The sequence below is a fragment of the Lithobates pipiens genome, unplaced genomic scaffold, assembly GCF_037356315.1.
Source record: "Lithobates pipiens isolate NorthernLeopardFrog02 unplaced genomic scaffold, aLitPip1_a1.2 Scaffold_6, whole genome shotgun sequence".
Classification (NCBI taxonomy): Eukaryota; Metazoa; Chordata; class Amphibia; order Anura; family Ranidae; genus Lithobates; species Lithobates pipiens.
In genome coordinates this window covers 1925429-1945054 of record NW_027507881.1, presented here as the reverse complement: position 1 = coordinate 1945054, position 19626 = coordinate 1925429, and positions in this window count along the sequence as shown.

The following is a 19626-nucleotide window of genomic DNA, read 5'->3' as shown; positions in this document are numbered from 1 at the left end:
ATATATAAATACCATACTGGTGACCCCACAATATATAAATACCATACTGGTGACCCCACAATATATAAATACCGTACTGGTGACCCCACAATATATAAATACCGTACTGGTGACCCCACAATATATAAATACCGTACTGGTGACCCCACAATATATAAATAATGTACTGGTGACCCCACAATATATAAATACCGTACTGGTGACCCCACAATATATAAATACCATACTGGTGACCCCACAATGGGGAGAAAACGTTTTTGTGGAAGGGAGTTAAACAAGACACGTGGCCACTCATTAAAATTAGAAGAAAAGAGGTTTAACCTTAAACTACGAAGAGGGTTCTTTACTGTAAGAGTGGCAAGGATGTGGAATTCCCTTCCACAGGCGGTGATCTCAGTGGGGGCATCGATAGTTTCAAAAAACTATTAGATAAGCACCTGAACGACCACAACATACAGGGATATACAATGTAATACTGACATATAATCACACGCATAGGTTGGACTTGATGGACTTGTGTCTTTTTTCACCCTCACCTACTATATAACATAAAATTTCTTCACAAATAATAATAATAATAATAATAATAATATTATTATTATTATTATTGATATTTTATTGAACTACATTTAACCTTTAATTATAATATACATTTTTCTTAATATTTTACATGCTAATACAAATTTAATTATTTTGTAATCTTGCATCTATATTTTACATGTAATATATCCTGAATATCCAGCAAAATAAACTATTAAACTTTATAACATTTATTCCTCGGCATTGCTGATGCTGGAAAGCAGTTCTTTAGTAAAGTATTATTAGACATCTTCTTCAGGGAACAGCCGGAGTTTGTTCTATTGGATGAAAGTTTGGAGTCACATTTAGAATGGTGTGACAATATCTCACACATGGCAGCAGATTGTAGAGAATAGTAAAGCCGGTGACATCATTCTTCATTATTAGAGCGATTGTAAACCTTCTGTGTGCCGTTCTCCCAGGACTACTGATACCAGAGCTGAGCGCCCCCTAGAGACACCACAAGACCGGCACATGATTACAGTGGTGGGACCGCTCCATTCACAATAGAACAAAAGTCACCAAAGAACAACAAACCTGAGATTTTATTGGATGAAAGTTTCTGCCGGATTCCCCCAGGAAACAGACGCTGAATTTACCGATCACCATCTGCTTTCCAATACAGACAGTCATCATACAAGTCTTACTATGTCTCTTCACTTTAACTATTCATTCACCCACCTAGTTCAGGTGAATAGTAATAAAACGCAAATAAAAAAATATAAATAAAAATAAGATACATGACTTAAATTATAATTACATTAAATAAATTAAAGTATAATTAAATTAATATAAATGAAATTGAAAATACAATTTTAGTAACAGAATTGTTGTTATTATTATTATTATTATTATTATATTATTATTATTTTATTATTATTATTATTATTGTTTTATTATTATTATTTTGTTATTATTATTATTATTATTATTATTATTATTATTATTATTATTACTAGCACTATACAAATAATTGATAAATTGTACAGTGCTGTTTGGTGTGTACATTTCAGCTCTACTTTGTTATTATATTGAAATTCCAATTATTGATGCTTTTGGACATGATGTCCCTATAAGATGCAGAACATAATGCAGGTCAAGATTTTTATTTTAAGATTAATTCATCAATAAATAAATGAATAAATATATTTAACAATGTGAGCGGCCTTCTGTATAGTAAATTGTGCATGGACTAAGCTAAATGACATGTCAGAAAAAATCCTGTACACTATGATGTCATAGAAAAAAAAAACACAAACAAAAAAAATGTATGAGTGTTTATATTACATTCGCTACTGTGTATCACAAATATACATGCATGTGTGTTTCAAAATGCTCCGTGTATGTAAAATGTAAAAATTAGAAATCTCTTACAATCGTAAATTGGAAATTTGAAAATTCATATATTTGTAAATTCAAAAATTCTATATTTTGTAAATTCAAAAGTAGAACTTTTGTAAATCAGAATTTAGTAAATTCGTTAATTCGAAATATGAGAACTCATAAATTTGTAAATTCAAAAATGTAAAAACTAGAAAATTCATAAATTGGAAATTTGTAAATGCATAAGTTTATAAATTCAAAAATGTGTAAATTGGAAATTCAAAAATTGTCAAATTCATAAATTTGAAAATTTGTACATTCGTGAACTTGAAATCCAAAAATTGGTAAATTTGTAAATGCAGAAATTAAGGATTCAAACACTCAAAAATGTGAAAACTCCTAAATTAAAAAAATTGTAAATTCGAAATTCAAAAATCCAGAAATTTGAAAAATTTGTACATTTGAAAATTTGAAAAATCGAAATTTATCAATTATGGAAACCCAAAAATTCCAGAAATTCAAAAATTCATAAATTAATACAGTTGAAATATGAAAATTCGTGAATTTGAAAATTTGTAAATTCAAAAATAAAAAAAAATCATGAAAAAAAAAATAGAAAATCTGTAAATTCGAAATTCAAAAACTGGTAAAATCATCAATTCAAAAATTTGTACATTTGAAATCCAAAAATGTGAAAATTTGTAAATACAGAAATTCAAAATGTGAACATTCATAAGTTTGAAAATTAATTCATTGAAAAATGTGGAAATTTGAAATTAAAAAATCTGGGAATTCTAAAATTTGTAAATTTGAAAATTGCAAAAATCTAAATTTAGAAAGGATGGAAATCCAAAATTCCTGAAATTCAAAAATTCATAAATGAATACAGTTGAAAAATGAAAAATCGTAAATTCGTAAATTTGAAATTTGAAAATCCGTAAATAAAAAATAGAACATTGGTAAATTGGAAATTTGAAAATTTGTAAATCTGTCAAATCAAAAATGAGTAAATTCTTAATGTTTCCCATTAAGAATTTACTCATTTTTGATTTGACAGATTTACAAATTTTCAAATTTCCAATTTACCAATTTTTAAAAAAATTGTAAAAATTAGTAAATTCGTAAATTTGAAAATGTGTAAATTCATAAATTTGAAATCCAAAAATTAGTAAATTTGTAAATATGGAAAATCTAAATTCTAAAATTTGTAAATTTGAAAATTTGGAAAATCAATATTTAGAAATGATGAAAATCCAAAAATCTGAATATTCAAAAATTGGCAAATTCATAAATTTTAAATATGAAAATTTGTAAATTCGTCAATTTCAAAATTAGATTTTTTAAATTAAAAAATTAAAAAACCCATGAATACAAAAAATGTTGTAAATTATAAATTTGAAAATTCGTAAATTGGAAATTTTAAAATTCATGAATTTGGCAATTTAAAAATTAAAAAATTTGTAAATTCATAAATTCGAAATTTGAAAATGTGTACATTCCTAAATTTGAAATCCAGAATTTGTTAATTTTGTTATAAAAGAAATTCAAGATTCAAACATAAATTATAAAATTTGAAAATTCATAAATTAAATAAATTAAAATATGTGGAAATTCGAAATTCAAAAATCCGAAAATTACAAAAATGATACATTAGAAAAGTTTGAAAATGTAACCACTTAACAACCGCTCTATAGCCGAATGACGGCAGTTTCTTCACTCTGGGAGGCTTTCATATGACGTCCTCCCAGAATTCTACTCTTGCACGCCCCATGGGGCGCGCACTCGAGAGCATCCGTGACCGCATCACGGGCGTTTACCACGTGATCGCTCCGTAAAATGATGGAGTGATCACTTGTATACAAACCGGCGTCATGTTATGACACCGGTTCCTCCCTCCCCTCTCTGTAGCGATCGGTACAGCGGAGGGGGAAGAGATCGGTGTCAGCAGCACTGTGGGCTGCATCTGCAGTGCCCACATCGCTGCTCACCAAAATTTAACCCCTCAATTCCCTGCCAATACTCTGCAATACCAGCCAATACTCTGCAATACCCCCCAATACTCTGCAATACCCCCAATACTCTGCAATACTCTGCAATACCAGCCAATACTCTGCAATACCCCCCAATACTCTGCAATACCAGCCAATACTCTGGAATACCCCCCAATAATCTGCAATACCCCTCAATACTCAGCAATACCCCCAATACTCTGCAATACCCCCAATACTCTGCAATACCTGCCAATACTCTGCAATACCCCCCAATACTCTGCAATGCCTGCAAATACTCTGCAATACCCCCCAATACTCTGCAATACCCCCAATACTCTGCAATACTCTGCAATACCAGCCAATACTCTGCAATACCCCCCAATACTCTGCAATACCAGCCAATACTCTGGAATACCCCCCAATAATCTGCAATACCCCCCAATACTCAGCAATACCCCCAATACTCTGCAATACCCCCAATACTCTGCAATATCTGCCAATACTCTGCAATACCCCCCAATACTCTGCAATACCCGCCAATACTCTGCAATACCAGCCAATACTCTGCAATACCCCCCAATGCTCTGAAATGCCCGCCAATACTCTGCAATACCAGCCAATACTCTGCAATACCCCCAATACTCTGCAATGCCCGCTAATACTCTGCAATACCCCCAATACTCTGCAATACCCCGCAATACCAGCCAATACTCTTCAATACTCCCCAATACTCTGCAATACCATCCAATACTCTGCAATACCCCCCAATACTCTGCAATACCAGCCAATACTCTGCAATACCCCCCAGTACTCTGCAATACCCCAAATACTCTGCAATACCCACCAATACTCTGCAATAACCCCCAATACTCTGCAATACCCGCCAATACTCTGCAATACCAGCCGATACACTGCAATACCCCCCAATACTCTGAAATGCCCACCAATACCCTCCAATACCAGCCAATACTCTGCAATACCCACAATACTCTGCAATGCCCGCCAATACTCTGCAATACCCCCAATACTCTGCAATACCCCGCAATACCAGCCAATACTCTGCAATACTCCCCAATACTCTGCAAAACCCGCCAATACTCTGCAATACCAGCCAATACTCTGCAATACCCCCCAATACTCTGCAATGCCCGGCAATACCCCGCAATACCAGGCAATACTCTGCAATACTCCCCAATACCAGCCAATACTCTGCAATACCCCCAATATTCTGCAATACCCCCAATACTCTGCAATACCCTCCAATACTCTGCAATGCACCCCAATACTCTGCAATACCCACCAATACTCTGCAATACCAGCCAATACTCTGCAATACCCCCAATACTCTGAAATGCCCACCAATACCCTTCAATACCAGCCAATACTCTGCTATACCCGCCAATAATCTGCAATACCCAGGCAATATTCTGCCATAAATTTCAATACCCAGCCATACTCGGAGATACCCAGCCATACTTGGAGATACTCTGCAATACTCAGCCATACTTGGTGATACCCTGCAATACCCAGCCATAGACGTCCCCCCACCCTCCGGTGCTTCTACCGACTCGCCAATATGATCAAAGCCAGAATCTTTTTTTTTTTCAGGCTTCCCAGCCTAGAGGTGAGATGTAGGGTCTTGTTGACCCCCATATCTCACTGTAAAGAGGACCTGTCATGCCATATTCCTATTACAAGGGATGTTTACATTCCTTGTAATAGGAATAAAAGTGATCAAAACAATTATTTTTGGGGGAATGTCAAACTAAAATAAATAAAGTAAAATGAACAATAAAACATTTTTTTTTAAAGCGCCCATGTCCCCATATGCTCGCATGCAGAAGCGAACGCATACGTAAGTCCCGCCCACATATGAAAACGGTGTTCAAACCACACATGTGAGGTATCACTGCGAACGTTATAGGGAGAGCAATAATTCTAGCCCTAGACCTCCTCTGTAACTCAAAAGATATAACCAGTAAAAAAAAATTAAAGCAAATTTTTAAGTAGCAATGTTTGGCGCCATTCCACAGGCATGTGCAATTTTGAAGAGTGACATATTAGGTATCTATTTACTTAGCATAACTTCATCTTTCACATTATGCAAAAATTGGGCTAACTTTACTGGGTTTTTTTTAAGCACAAAACATGTTTTTTTCCCCAAAAAACGTGTTCGAAAAATTGCTGCGCAAATACCGTGAGTGATAAAAAGTTGCAACGACCACCATTGTATTCTCTAGGGTCTTTGCTAAAAAAAAGTATATAATGTTTTGGGGTTCTATGTAATTTTCTAGCAAATAAATGATGATTTTTACATGTAGAAGAGCAATGTCAGAATTGTCCTGGGTGCTCCAGAACGCCTGATGGCGCTCCCTGCATGTTGGGCCTCTGTATGTGGCCACGCTGTGTAAAAGTCTCACACATGTGGTATCGCTGTACTCAGGAGTAATAGCAGAATGTGTTTTGGGGTGTAATTTGTGGTATGCATAAGCTGTGTGTGAGAAATAAACTGATAATATGACAATTTTGTGAAAAAAAAGGAAAAAAAATCTTGATTTTGCAAAGAATTGTGGGAAAAAATGACAACTTCAAAAACCTCATCATGCCTCTTGCTAAATACCTTGGAATGTCTTCTTTCCAAAAAGGGGTAATTGGGGGGGATATTTGTACTTTTCTGGCATGTTAGGGTCTCAAGAATTGAAATAGGCCGTCAGTACTTCAGGTGTGATCAATTTTCAGATATTGGCACCATAGCTTGTGGACTCTATAACTTTCACAAAGACCAAATAATATCCACAAATTTGTACTAATTTTTACCAAAGATATGTAGTGGTATAAATGTTGCCCAAAATTTATGAAGAAAAATTACTAATCTGCTAAATTTTATAACAGAAACGAAGAAAAATTCATTCTTTTACCGAATTTTCGCTCTTTTTTCTTTTATAGCACAAAAAATTAAAAACCCAGCGGTGATTAAATACCACCAAAAGAAAAGCTCTATTTGTGTGAAAAAAGGACAAAAATGTCATATGGGTACAGTGTTGCATGACTGAGTAATTGTTATTCAAAATGTGAGAGCACAGAAAGCTGAAAATTGGTCTGGTTATTAAGGGTGTTTAAGTTCCCAGTGGTCAAGTGGTTAAATTTAGACATTATGAAATTCCAAAATTCCGGAAATCCAAAAATTGGTAAATTTGTAAATTCAAAAATTGGTAAATACATAAATTTGAAAATTTGTAAATTTGAAATCCAAACATTGGTGACTTTGTAAATTCGGAAATTTAAGATTCGAACATTCATAATTTGAAAACTCATGAAATAAAAATTACAAAAATGATACCTTACAAAAGTTTGAAAATGTGGAAAATTTACATTTAGTCATTATGAAAATCCAAAAATCCAGAAATTCAAAAAATTCTTAAATTTATAAATTTGAAATATGAAAATGTGTAAATTAGTAAATTAGAAAATGAGAAAATTTGTAAATAAAAAATAAACAATTCACAAATTAAAATTCATAAATGTGTAAATTTGTCAATTCATAAAATTGGTAAATTTGTAAATACAGAAATTCAAGATTCAAACTATTCATAAATTTGAAATTTAGGAAATTAAAAAATCTCAAAATTATAAAAATTATAGATTTCAAAAGTTTTGAAAATGTGGACAATTGAAATTTAGAAAGTATGAAGATTTAAAAATCTGTAAATTCAAAAATTCACATTTGTAAATGTGAAAATGTGTAGATTAAAAACTAAAAAAATGTAAATATGACAATTAGAAAATTCCTAAATTCCTAAATTCATCAATTCGAAAATTCAAAAATTAGCAAATTTGTAAATTGTAAATTCAAAAATTGGTAAATTTATCAATTCAGTTTTTTTTTAATTCGTACATTTGTAAATTTGAAATCCAAAAATTGATAAATTTGTAAATATGTAAATTCAAAATTCAAACATTAATAAATTTGAAAATTTGTAAATGAAAATATATGTAAATTCAAAATTTTCAAATCCAGAATTTGGAACATTTGTCAATTTGAAAATTTCAAACATTTCAAAAATTTAATTTAGAAGTGATGAAAATCCAAAAATCTGGAAATTCAAAAATTCATAAATTTAAAAATTTGAAATATGAAAATTTGTAAATGTGTAAATTAGATTTGTAAAATCGAATATTTTCTAATTCTTAAATTCAAAAATTTGACAATACATTTTGAAAATTGGTAAATTGAAAATTTTAAAATTCATAAAATCGTCAGATCAACAATTAGTAAATGTGAAAAAAGTCAACTTGAACATTGGTAAATTTGAAAGTTGGTAAATAAAAAAAATAGAAATTCGAAATTCGAAAATCTGGAAATTTAAAATTTTGTCAATTTGAAAATTCACAAAACAATTCAAATTTAGAATTCTGAAAATCCAAAAATCCAGAAATTCGAAAATAAGAACGAAAATCTGAAAAAGTTCAGATTTTCAAAAATTCTAATTTTGAATGAAACAAAAACTAAAACACATTAGTGTGAAACTAGTCGAGCAAGCTACGTATATATCCTGACAATCAGTTATGACATCATCTGAGTCGGCTTATGTGACCCATTTCTGACCCCCAGGGAGAGGCTTTAATCACTTTTACATGTATTTTATCTCATGTGTGTCTAATATCTTGTTGTTATAATTCTAATAATATATTTTGTTATACATTTTGAAGTTTGTCTATAAAGTCCATTCTCTCCAAGCCCTAGTATATGTTATCACTGCTCATATCAGGGCCCATTCATACTCGCTCTAGTGCAAAATAATGTAATACTCTGCACTCAGATACTACAATCATTTTGGGCCTTTTTAAAATAAATTATTCTCTAATATTTATTTCTAGAATGTAAAATCAATGCTGGGGATCCTGTTCAAAACTCGGGCCTAGTGCAGATAGTTTATTCCTGTGCACACAAAGGAACGGCGATCTTTAGAGTTCTTGTTTGTGAATAAATGACGCTCTAATGTTGGTTTTTAGATATTTTTGGGACCCGGTGGAAATAATTGAATACTCTGCACATAAACACAGCAATCTGTCGGAGGCTTTTCCTGTTATTTAGTAACAATCTACTGTTGGCTTCTTGACTTAAAAAATGTAAATATATTTTATTTTACATTTTTTTTAATTACATTTTTTTTTTCATGTCTGTTAGAGGTCCTGTTCATTTTGGGGCCTCGTACAAATCATTTATTCCTGCCCAAAAAAAGGTACAACATTTTGGGGGCATTCTGTCTGTTAATAAATGACAATGAAATGTTGATTTCTAGATTGTAATGTGGATTGGAAACGGTCCGTAGTGCAGATAATATACTGCGCACGTAGGACACTCCATGTTTTTATGCTCTTTTCTTCTTGTAAGTAAATGACACTTTAATGTTGATTTTACCATTTTTCAATGTCTGTTGGGAGTCTGGTTTATATTGGGACCTAGTGTACATAGTTTTATAGAGCACACATAGGGGCCGCAATAAATTGTATTTTTTGATATTTTGTGTGAATAAATGAAACTATAATGTTGGTTTTTAGATATTAACATGTCTGGTCCTGTTCAAACTAACTGTAGTGCAAATAATTGAATACTGAGCACTCATGATTTACAATTTTTGGGAAGATTTTTACGTGCAAAAAATTTCTGGCTTTTAGAATGGATATCGGGGGTCCTGCTCAGAATTGCAGCCTAGTCCAAATAATTGAATACGGGACATATACATGCTACAATCTTTTATACAAATTTTTTTGCAAATACATTTATTTTCTAGATAATAAAATGGCTGATGGGGTCGTGTTTAAAATGTGCCGTTGTGTAACTTGTGTAATACTGTGCAATGAGGTTCTACAATTCTTTGGGGGACTTTTATACAAATGAATGGCCTTCTAATGATGATTTATAAATATAAGAATGGATATTGGGGGTTCTGTTCAGAATTAGAGCCCTAGTGCATATGATTGAATACAGTTGTTACATATGAGTTTATGTGAATCTCCAATAACAGATGTAAATAATATTGTAATTGGGAATATATTTGACCATTGAGTGTGTCCTTCCATTATACCGCTCCTAGCTTCCCCAATTGGTGTTACTGTGAATATTTTTCTACTTCAAAGACCCGCCATTGCTTTTCCTTATCACATCTCACATGGGTTGTAAACAGGAGCCTTATTTGAATCCTCCAATCAGGCTGCACCCCATATAGAATTGCTAGGTGTAGTGACCAATCAGGAAACATTATATTAGCTACTGTACAGAAAGGAGAGAGGGATATAATGTAATGGAATGGAAACACTGAATGGGGTTTCCCTAAAACAGTTTGTAAAAAGCCCAACCCGAGATGACCATATTCTAGACCAGGGATCTTCAAACTATGGCCCTCCAGCTGTCGCAGAACTACACATCCCATGAGGAATAGTAAAACTCAGACATTCACAGACATGACTAGGCATGATGGGAATTGTAGTTCCTGAACAACTGGAGGGCCATAGTTTGAGGACCCCTGTTCTAGACCTAGTACTGGCAAATGGGGATCAACTGTATGATGTTGAGGTGGGAGAGAATTTGGCTCTAGTGATCCCCAATGTCTTTGGTGTGATATTAAAACAAGAACTGAACTGGGATCAATATCACACCCTAATTCTATATTCTATATATTCTATATATATAATTCTAATATATAGCCACAGATATATTTCCTTAAATTAGGACATTTTACTTAATTTCCCTTTTTTAAATGCACAAAAAAACAGAAATTGTCATGGTGTCCTTTCAGCTTATCACTGATCTCTCATCCCAGCCTCATTCTTTCATGAGAGCGCAAAGGAGGGGGTCACATCTGCGTACACCCAGCAAGGCTTTTTAAAAACACCTAGACATTTACAAAAATTTGTCGCAGTAAGTGGGCTTAAGCACCGTATAGCAACATGGTGTGACCAAATCCCCATATTTTTTGATAATGTTTTTTGAAAATGTCTAGGAGTTTTTAAAAAGCCTTGCTGGAGGTAAATGTTAGTTTTGCATGTGTGCGCTGTAATATTTTTGTTCTGTTGTATGGTCTTATGGCAGCACCATCTCTATGCATATTGTTAGGGTGTGCCCCCCCAAATGTCTTGTTTGTTTTTTTACATCTGCATACATGACACACACAACGCCAGTATCTAAAATCACTTACAATTTTCCCATTTGTAAACAACACATGCATATCATTCTCTCACTTTTTAAAAATCTCTTTAATATTTCCCTGCTTTTGAATTCTGCTTTCCTTATTTTTGTTCTGATATCCTTTGCATCCCATGTATTGTAATCCCATACTTCACATACTATGCCTTCTATGATCAGACGGGCAGCCATAGTGCTCATCCCATCTTCCCTCTCTGACACCATATAAAGTATTCTGTTTTACCTCTCATTTCTCTGTTTTGACTTTTCTAGTTGTAGTGTCTGACCCCAAATTCATCCCACAGCTTAACATCAAAATCTCCCTTTCTGTCTAGTGTTAATTGTCACCCTTCATCCATCCTCCTCACATAGATAGCTCTTTCTCTAGCTGTTTACTCTGCATGATTCTTAGTCCCTGAGGACTTTGGTAACCCAGTTACTCATTGTGGATACCTGTCCAGTCTAATCATTAATCTAGGGGCTCAGTATAGGTGTGTCAGAAACCATGAATCAGATCGAGACAGAAGTAAAATTAAATCACACTTGTTTATTAAATAAAAATAAAAAAGTAAATAGAAAAAGCGTAGTCAAAGCATAGCCTGAGTCCAGTAACCAGATCGAGTAGTCAGCCAGTTGAATAACCAGATCGGGTAATCAGCCAGGCCAGAAGTCAGGGATCCAAGTAGAGCAACAGCAAGCAGGATAAGGAGCCATAAGGGATATCAGCAAGCCAGTCATTAAACAGAACCACAGGAGATGGATGGTCTCTTGTGATGTGACCAAGGCGAAGGCAGAGGTGAAGTGAGCTGGACAGCTTTAAGTAGGCAGGTCAGACCAGCATGATCAGGAACAGCTGGTAACTGCGGAGAGAGATGAGACCTGGCAATTAGCCGACAGCTGAGCAGCCAGCCCAGAGAAGGAAGGGCTAAGCCAGCCCTGACAAGGTAGAACCATACCTTCGGTTCATATATTTTCTCTTACCCTTCATTCCCTTACTTAATTGAATGCCCATAATGACCAGCCAGTTGTCTCTATGTGTGCCTATACACTCTTGCCTCTAAACTACTTTATCTAGCAGATGTACTACATATATATCCGTGAACAGCACTATTCTTCTCTTTCTTATCTATAACACTCCGATGGACAGTAGACAGTGACAACATAACACATAACCACCAATCAATACAGTTTGATTAAGGGGAGTAAAATAGGTACCCTTTGTCCTGAAAATGCCTTACCGATCAAGGAAGTCTGATAACTCAAGTGTAAGCAAAATGCTTACCTCAGCCGGCTGATTATCAGAAATTCCCGCATTCTCTCACGCTACTTGTTTCGAATTCTCAGGGTCACCTTTAAATCCCCTCCTAGGCAAAGCTCGCCATCTGACATGGAAATTTATAGATAGGCAACTCCTATCCTCATATTGATTAGTGGTTCCAAATTAATAATAACTACTGCAGTAGGGAACAGACACAAAAGATACACTACGCATCGTTCCAAATAACTGTTCTGCTTTATTATGACACAATTGAAGGTTTTTATACACATGATTACGTAGGTATCTCATTAACCCTTTCCCGCACCTGCAGGCATCATCCCGGTACCGTTTTTTTCAGCAGGCGATTGGCTATCCAGGCATAACAACCGATGCGGCTAAAAGCCGCTCGGCTGTTATGCCGGAGGAGCGGGAGGGGACGTCCCCCCCTCCTGTCGCCTCTCGCCGCTGTTATCGGTGCTCCCGCTTGATCGGGAGCATCGATCAGAGATCCGACACCTCCGGCTGTTGCGGAGGAACTGGAACGAAGCTGTAATTAGCTTCGTTCCAGTCTCCTCATCGTAAACACGGAAGCGACGTCATGACGTCACTTCCCGTTTACTCGGCTGCCAATGGCGCCGTTTTAAAAAAAATATCCGGTATTCAGAATCGCCGTTTTCGACGATCTGAATACATTGAAGTGTAAAGGAGGGGTGGGGGGTCTTTTAGACCCCCGATCCCTCCATAAAGAGGACCTGTCACCACCTATTACTGTCACAAGGGATGTTTACATTCCTTGTGACAGCAATAAAAGTGATCAATTTTTTTTTTTTAAAACAATTTAGTCATTTTAAAATAAATAAAAGAAATAAATAAATAAAATTTTTTTTTTTAAAGCGCCCACCGTCCCCGCGAGCTCGCGAAGCAAAGAAAACGCATATGGAAGTCGTATGTAAATGGTGTTCAAATTACACATGTGAGGTATCGCCGCGATCGTCAGAGCGAGAGCAATAATTATAGCACTAGACCTCCTCTGTTACGCTAACCTGGTAACCGTAAAAAAATGTTAAAGCGTCGCCTATTGAGATTTTTAGGTACCGTACTTTGTCATCAATCTACAAGTGCGCGCAATTATAAAGTGTGACATGTTTGGTATCTATTTACTCGGCGTAACATTATCTTTCACATTACACAAAAAAATTGGGCTAATTTTACTGTTTTGTTTTTTTTTATTCATGAAAGTGTCCCTTTTCCCAAAAAGTTGCGTTTAAAACACCACTGCGCAAATACCGTGTGACATAAAATATTGCAACAATCGCCGTTTTATTCTCTAGAGTCTCTGCTAAAAAAATATATATAATGTTTGGGGGTTCCAAGTAATTTTCTAGCAAAAAATATGGATTTTAACTTGTAAACACCAAATTCCAAAAATAGGCTTAGTCATGAAAGGGTTAATATTACAATTGTACAATTATGGTAACAAGGGGTGTAACATCCTTATTTTTTACTCTATTCTATTCATTTCAAATTTTGAAATTCAAAATTCAAATTTTGGATGAAAGCTATATTCTTTTTATTATATTCTATTCTAAATTTGACATTCAATTATGCAGGGTGGCTATATTATTTCTATATTATTCTATTTGTTTCTATTCAAAATATTTCAAAATTTTTATTTCTAAACCTAGATATATATTTTTATATTTTATATTATTATATTTAAAATACACATTTTGGAAAATGGCTAAATTCTTTCTATTTTATTATATTCTTCTCAAATTTCAAATTTGGGAAGATGGCTATATTCTTTCTATTTTATTCAACTCCATTCTTTTTTAATCTGTTCAACTTTAGATTTTTGGAAGACAGCTATATTCTTTCTATTTCAGTCATTTTTTTTTCAAAATTCAAATTTTGATATTTGAAATTGGATGACAGCTATATTCTTTCTATTTTATTCTATTCTAAATTTGAAATTCAGATTTTGAAATTTAAATTTTAAGATTTGGCTATAGATCTTATTCTAGTCTATTGTATTTGAAATGATGGATTTTAAAATATGACTGTATACTTTCTATTCCATTGTATTCAAAATATGAAATTCAAATTTCAAACTTTGAATTTCAGAAGAATTATATATTATTTTTATTTTTTAAATTATATATTATTTTCTATTCTATTCTTTTCTGTTCACAATTAGCATTCCAGAAAAGGGCTATATGATTTCTATTTTATTATGTTCTATTCTATTTAGAATGTATAATTCACATTTCAGAAGACAGCTACATTCTTTATATTTTATTCTATTCCATTCTTTTCTTTTCAAAATTCAAATTTTGACATTTAAATTTGAATTTTGAAAGACAGATATAATTTTTTATTTTTTTTTGTTTTCTATTTGAAATACTAATTTTGGAAACCATCTACATTCTTTCTATTTTATTGTATTCTATTATATTCAAAATTCAAAATTTTAACTTCTAAATTCAAATCATAAAGATTGCTTATATATTTTTATTGTGTATTCTATTTTATTAGACATTTGAATATGGTAAATAGTCTATATTCTTTTGATTCTATTCAAAATCAGATTTTCAAAATTTTTGGAAGGTGGCTATATTTTTTCTCTTTAACTCTATTCTATTCAATTCAAAATTCAAACTTTGAAATTCAAAATACTAATTTTGAACCAAAGCTGTATTCTTTCCATTTTATTCTAGTCAATTATTTTCTAAATTTGAAATTTAAATTTCAGAGGATCGTTATATTCTTTCTATTTTAGTCAATATTATTATTTTCTATTCAAAATTCCTATTTAAAAATGTGAAATTCATATTTGAAATACAAATTTCTGAAAATGTATATATTATTTCTATGGTATGCTATTCTATGCAAAATTTGAAATTAAAATTTTGAAACTTGAATTTTGGAAGACTTTTTTCTATTCTAGTCTATTTTATTTGAAATTATGGATTTTAGAAGATGACTATATAATTTATATATTATTGTATTTAAAATTTGAAACTCAAATCTCAAAGTTTGAATTTCAGAAGGTTGCTATATTCTTTTTATTTTATGTTGATCTATTCTGTTATATTATTTTCTATTCAAAATTAGAATTTTGAACTCTTCTGGCCAGGCGCCCCATGGAGTAGCTGTGTCTCCTCACAGCTACCGCAGAGCAATCAATAATTCTGCCTAAAAAATTCAGCCCGACCTCCGGCGGCCGCCGCAACCAAGACAAGTCGATTGCCTGTCACCACTGGAACCAGCGAGTATACTACTCTGCAGCGGGCGTGGATACTCTCCGCGGCCAGTTCACTCCGCCCGGCCGCACATCAAATCGAGGCCCCTGCTTTTGCCTGCTCGCACAGCGCCTTCCACCTGGGGGCCTGTGTTTAATAAATAAACGATCAGAAGACCAGACAGACCTCTCGGGGGCCCCTCTCACCCCCCTGCACAGATTTGGACAGACTTTAGACTGGATTCGCCCGCTCGCAAGGCCTCTCTGCTCCGCTGGACATAGCCACAAATTGAGGCCCTGGCCTCGGCCTACAGACCCAGCGCGGCAAAAAAGGGGGTTTTAGATCACTACACCACCCAGTCTCTGGTGTGCAGAAGCTCCCCGGGTACCCACACATGGACCGTTTTGTGGAAAAAACTGGGGGACGCTCCCTAACGACCGCAATGATCCACCAGGCCCAATCAGAGGCCCCTGCTCCGGCCTCGCCGGTCGAAGAACCAGACATGGAGGTGAGCAATAATAGATCGTCCTCCCCCCACTCCTTATCTCTCCCTCCCAGCAGGCTGCTCCCCATCTCCGAATCAGGGGGATGGCATCACTGACTGCATCGCTCGAAGCTGTATCTGCCCTTTTTTCCCCCATAATAACTGCCTCAGTCGAAAAGGTGGTGGATGCGGGGATGAGACAAATTAAAGCGCAACTAGGGGAACACTCCACCAGAATTGGCAAAGTTGAACACCGTCTTTCCAGTTTGGAGGAAGAAGTCTACCAGGAGCAAGCCACGGAACAAGTGCAGGATAAGACTAATCAATACATACTGCAAAAACTAGACGATCTAGAAAACAGATCTAGAAGGAGCAATTTGAGATTTGTAGGGGTTCCAGAAGCGCTACAATCATCATCACTTGCAGAATTCTGTGCCAGATGCATTCCCAAGGCACTGGGACTCCCTGGCCCCTGCACGGTCGAACGGGCTCACCGCATGTGCGCATACAACTCTGACCACAAGCTTCTTCGCCCAATCATTGCAAAATACCTAAATTATTCTGATAAAACCAGTATCTTGCAAAAGTTCAGACAAACCAAATCTCTTCAAATTGATGGTGTCAAAATCTTGATCTTCACAGACTATTACTTGGAGGTCTCCAAAAAGAGGAAAGTGTTCCAACACATTTGCGCAGAGCTACATCAACGACAGATGAAATTCACATTGGCCTTCCCCTCCGCCTTAAAGGCCCCAATGGAGATCAACTATATTTTCAGGAAGTTTCCGAAGCGGAGAACTTTTTGCGATCTCTGCGCTCGGATGCACATTCTGACTCCCAGCTGAAAGCCCCTTCACACAACCAACTCCTGGACCAGCGAAGCCCTAGGAAGGACTCACCAAAACGCTTCAGGTCGTCTGGCCCTGCCCACCGCAATACCCCACACTGATGCAAACTTCTAATGCTGCTGTGACCCTCTTAGATCCACAAGTGAAGCTAGTTCTATTAACCCTCAAGTCTCCTTTGCAGGCTAATTCATGTATTGAGCTATGAAACATTTGACTGTGCTCTTGTTTTGACTGTTTTGACAGTTTTTTACGTACTTAACTTGACACCAAGTTATCCAGTTCTCCCTCCATAGTCTCTCAGTGCTTGACCCCTTCCCCTTCTGCCCACAAGCTCGTGCACAGGCTACCATAGTGGTTACCAGCACCGAACCTGTAAGGGCATGTATTGACAAATTGCCTGGATTGCTGAGGGAGCTGACATACACTGTGACTCTATGTGGAAGAAAGTGAAGTTCCACCTTTGTTTTGTGTTGGTTCTGTTAGTAATTTTCACTTCTCCTGTTACATCCCCTCCTATCGTACCTCTCCACATTAACACACAACAAACACCAGATGCTCATGCACCACTGATATGCCATAGTCAGGTCGCTCCGGCAAACTTTAATGGGTCCGCTAGAACCATCAGGCCTCTACATATTAGGCACAATATTCTTTCACATACCACACGCAAGATACTCCCTACATGAGCGTCACCTCATGGAACGTAAAAGGTCTTAGATCCCCTCTAAGAGACTAAAAATACTCTGCCACCTTAAGAGGCTTAAAACCGATATAGCCCTGCTCCAAGAAACCCATCTAACTTCCTCTGACTTCCACCATTTGTGGAAACTCTGGGTGGGCACTGTTTTGGGCTCTAGCGCACTTAACCACAAGGTGGGGGTTATTGTTCTCATCCATAAAAATCTCCCTTGTGACACGGATAGCCAGGGTCGCTTCATCACGGTACATATAAAAATGGGAAATAGAACACTGTTGATCTCCAACATATATGCACCAAACAATCCGGATAAGCCATTCTTTAGCGAGTTGTCTACCTGGCTATTATGCACACCGCATCTCCCACACATAGTTGGAGGGGATTTCAACACCATCATGCACCCCTCTGATGATAGGTCCTCCCCTAAACTACAGCAACCTCCTACTTCGCCCTCTGACCCCTCTCACTTTGCTGCAACTATGGGCTCCCTCCACCTCCAAGATGTTTGGCGTCTCTATCACCCATCCGACAGAGACTATACCTTCTATTCTATTCCACACAACATTTTCACTAGAATTGACTATCTCTTCTGCTCCGACAGCCTTATCCCACTGAACTCAGGGACTGACATTCACGATATTGCCTTATCGGATCACTCCCCCACTTCTCTTACGCTAGATACCCCCGACTTGCATCCCTCTCCGCAGATCTGGCTCTTTCCCTTCTATCTCCACAACAACGAAGATTTCTAGAAATATATGGAGGGAGCCTGGTCTGAATTTTCTGCAGCCAACTCCCCCCATGCAGATGACTCAAACCTTTTCTGGGAGGCTGGTAAAGCCTTCCTCAGAGGTCGTATCATAGCGAACGCTGCCTCATTTAAGAAAAACACTTTGGCAAATTACAAGAAAGCCAGTGACGATCTGCGCCTGGTGCACCGCTCTCTCTATACAAATGATATACCTGAAAACAGGCGATCATGGCAAGCTGGAAAAAGCTCCTTTGACACCTGGGAGGACACCCTTGAATGAACACGCAGGGCACACCTCGATGCCACTGTCCATAAATTTGGGAACAAAGCCGGCAAATTGTTAGCCAGGCTCTGCAAAGGCCCATTCCACCCAACACACATTACGTCCCTTCGAGATTCCGCGGGCAACATAAAACACTCTCAACAGGACATAAACGAGATCATGCTGTACTATTACTCGTCGCTATACGCCACAGATCCCATAGACATGAACAAGGCCAACTCCTTCCTAAAAAACCTGGACCTACCCACGATCTCTCCCTCCCAACTTGAATTACTTAACTCCCCCATTTCTCTACCTGAAATATCTAACGCCGGGACCGGATGGGTTCACCGGGGAATTTTCTAAGACCCTACACTCCATAACCAAACCCGTTCTCCACGCTGTTTAAAATGGTATATGGGCCGGTGGTCCCTACCTATCCACTGGGAACCAGACCATCATCAAACTGATTTCAAAAAAGGGTAAAGACCCCCAGGAACCAAGCTTGTGCTGCCCTATTTCCCTTCTAAATCTGGACATAAAGATACTTTCGAAAATAGCAGACTCTAGACTAGCCTCCATTATCCCCTCTTTGATCCACCCAGCCCAATCAGGCTTTGTGAAGGGAAAAACAGCCACTATAAATATCCAAAAGGTCATGTTAGCCCTGGAATATACCAGGAACCACCGGGGGGGGGGCATACCAACATCACCCTGGACGCGGAAAAAGCTTTTGACAATGTCAGCTTTGATTGGCTGTTTTTGACATTGTCAAAAATGGGCTTCATGGGTCCCTTTCAGCATCTCATTTATGCTATGTACGCCAGGTTGGTGGTGGAGGCGGGTCTTCTCTCATTAGAGTTTCACCTCCACAAGGGCACAAGACAGGGCTGCCCTCTTAACCTCTTCTTTTTAATATAGCTCTAGAATCCCTTTCTCTTTATCTCACGCATAAGGTCCCTTTACACTGTATCAATATTGGCACACAAGAACTCTGTACATCAC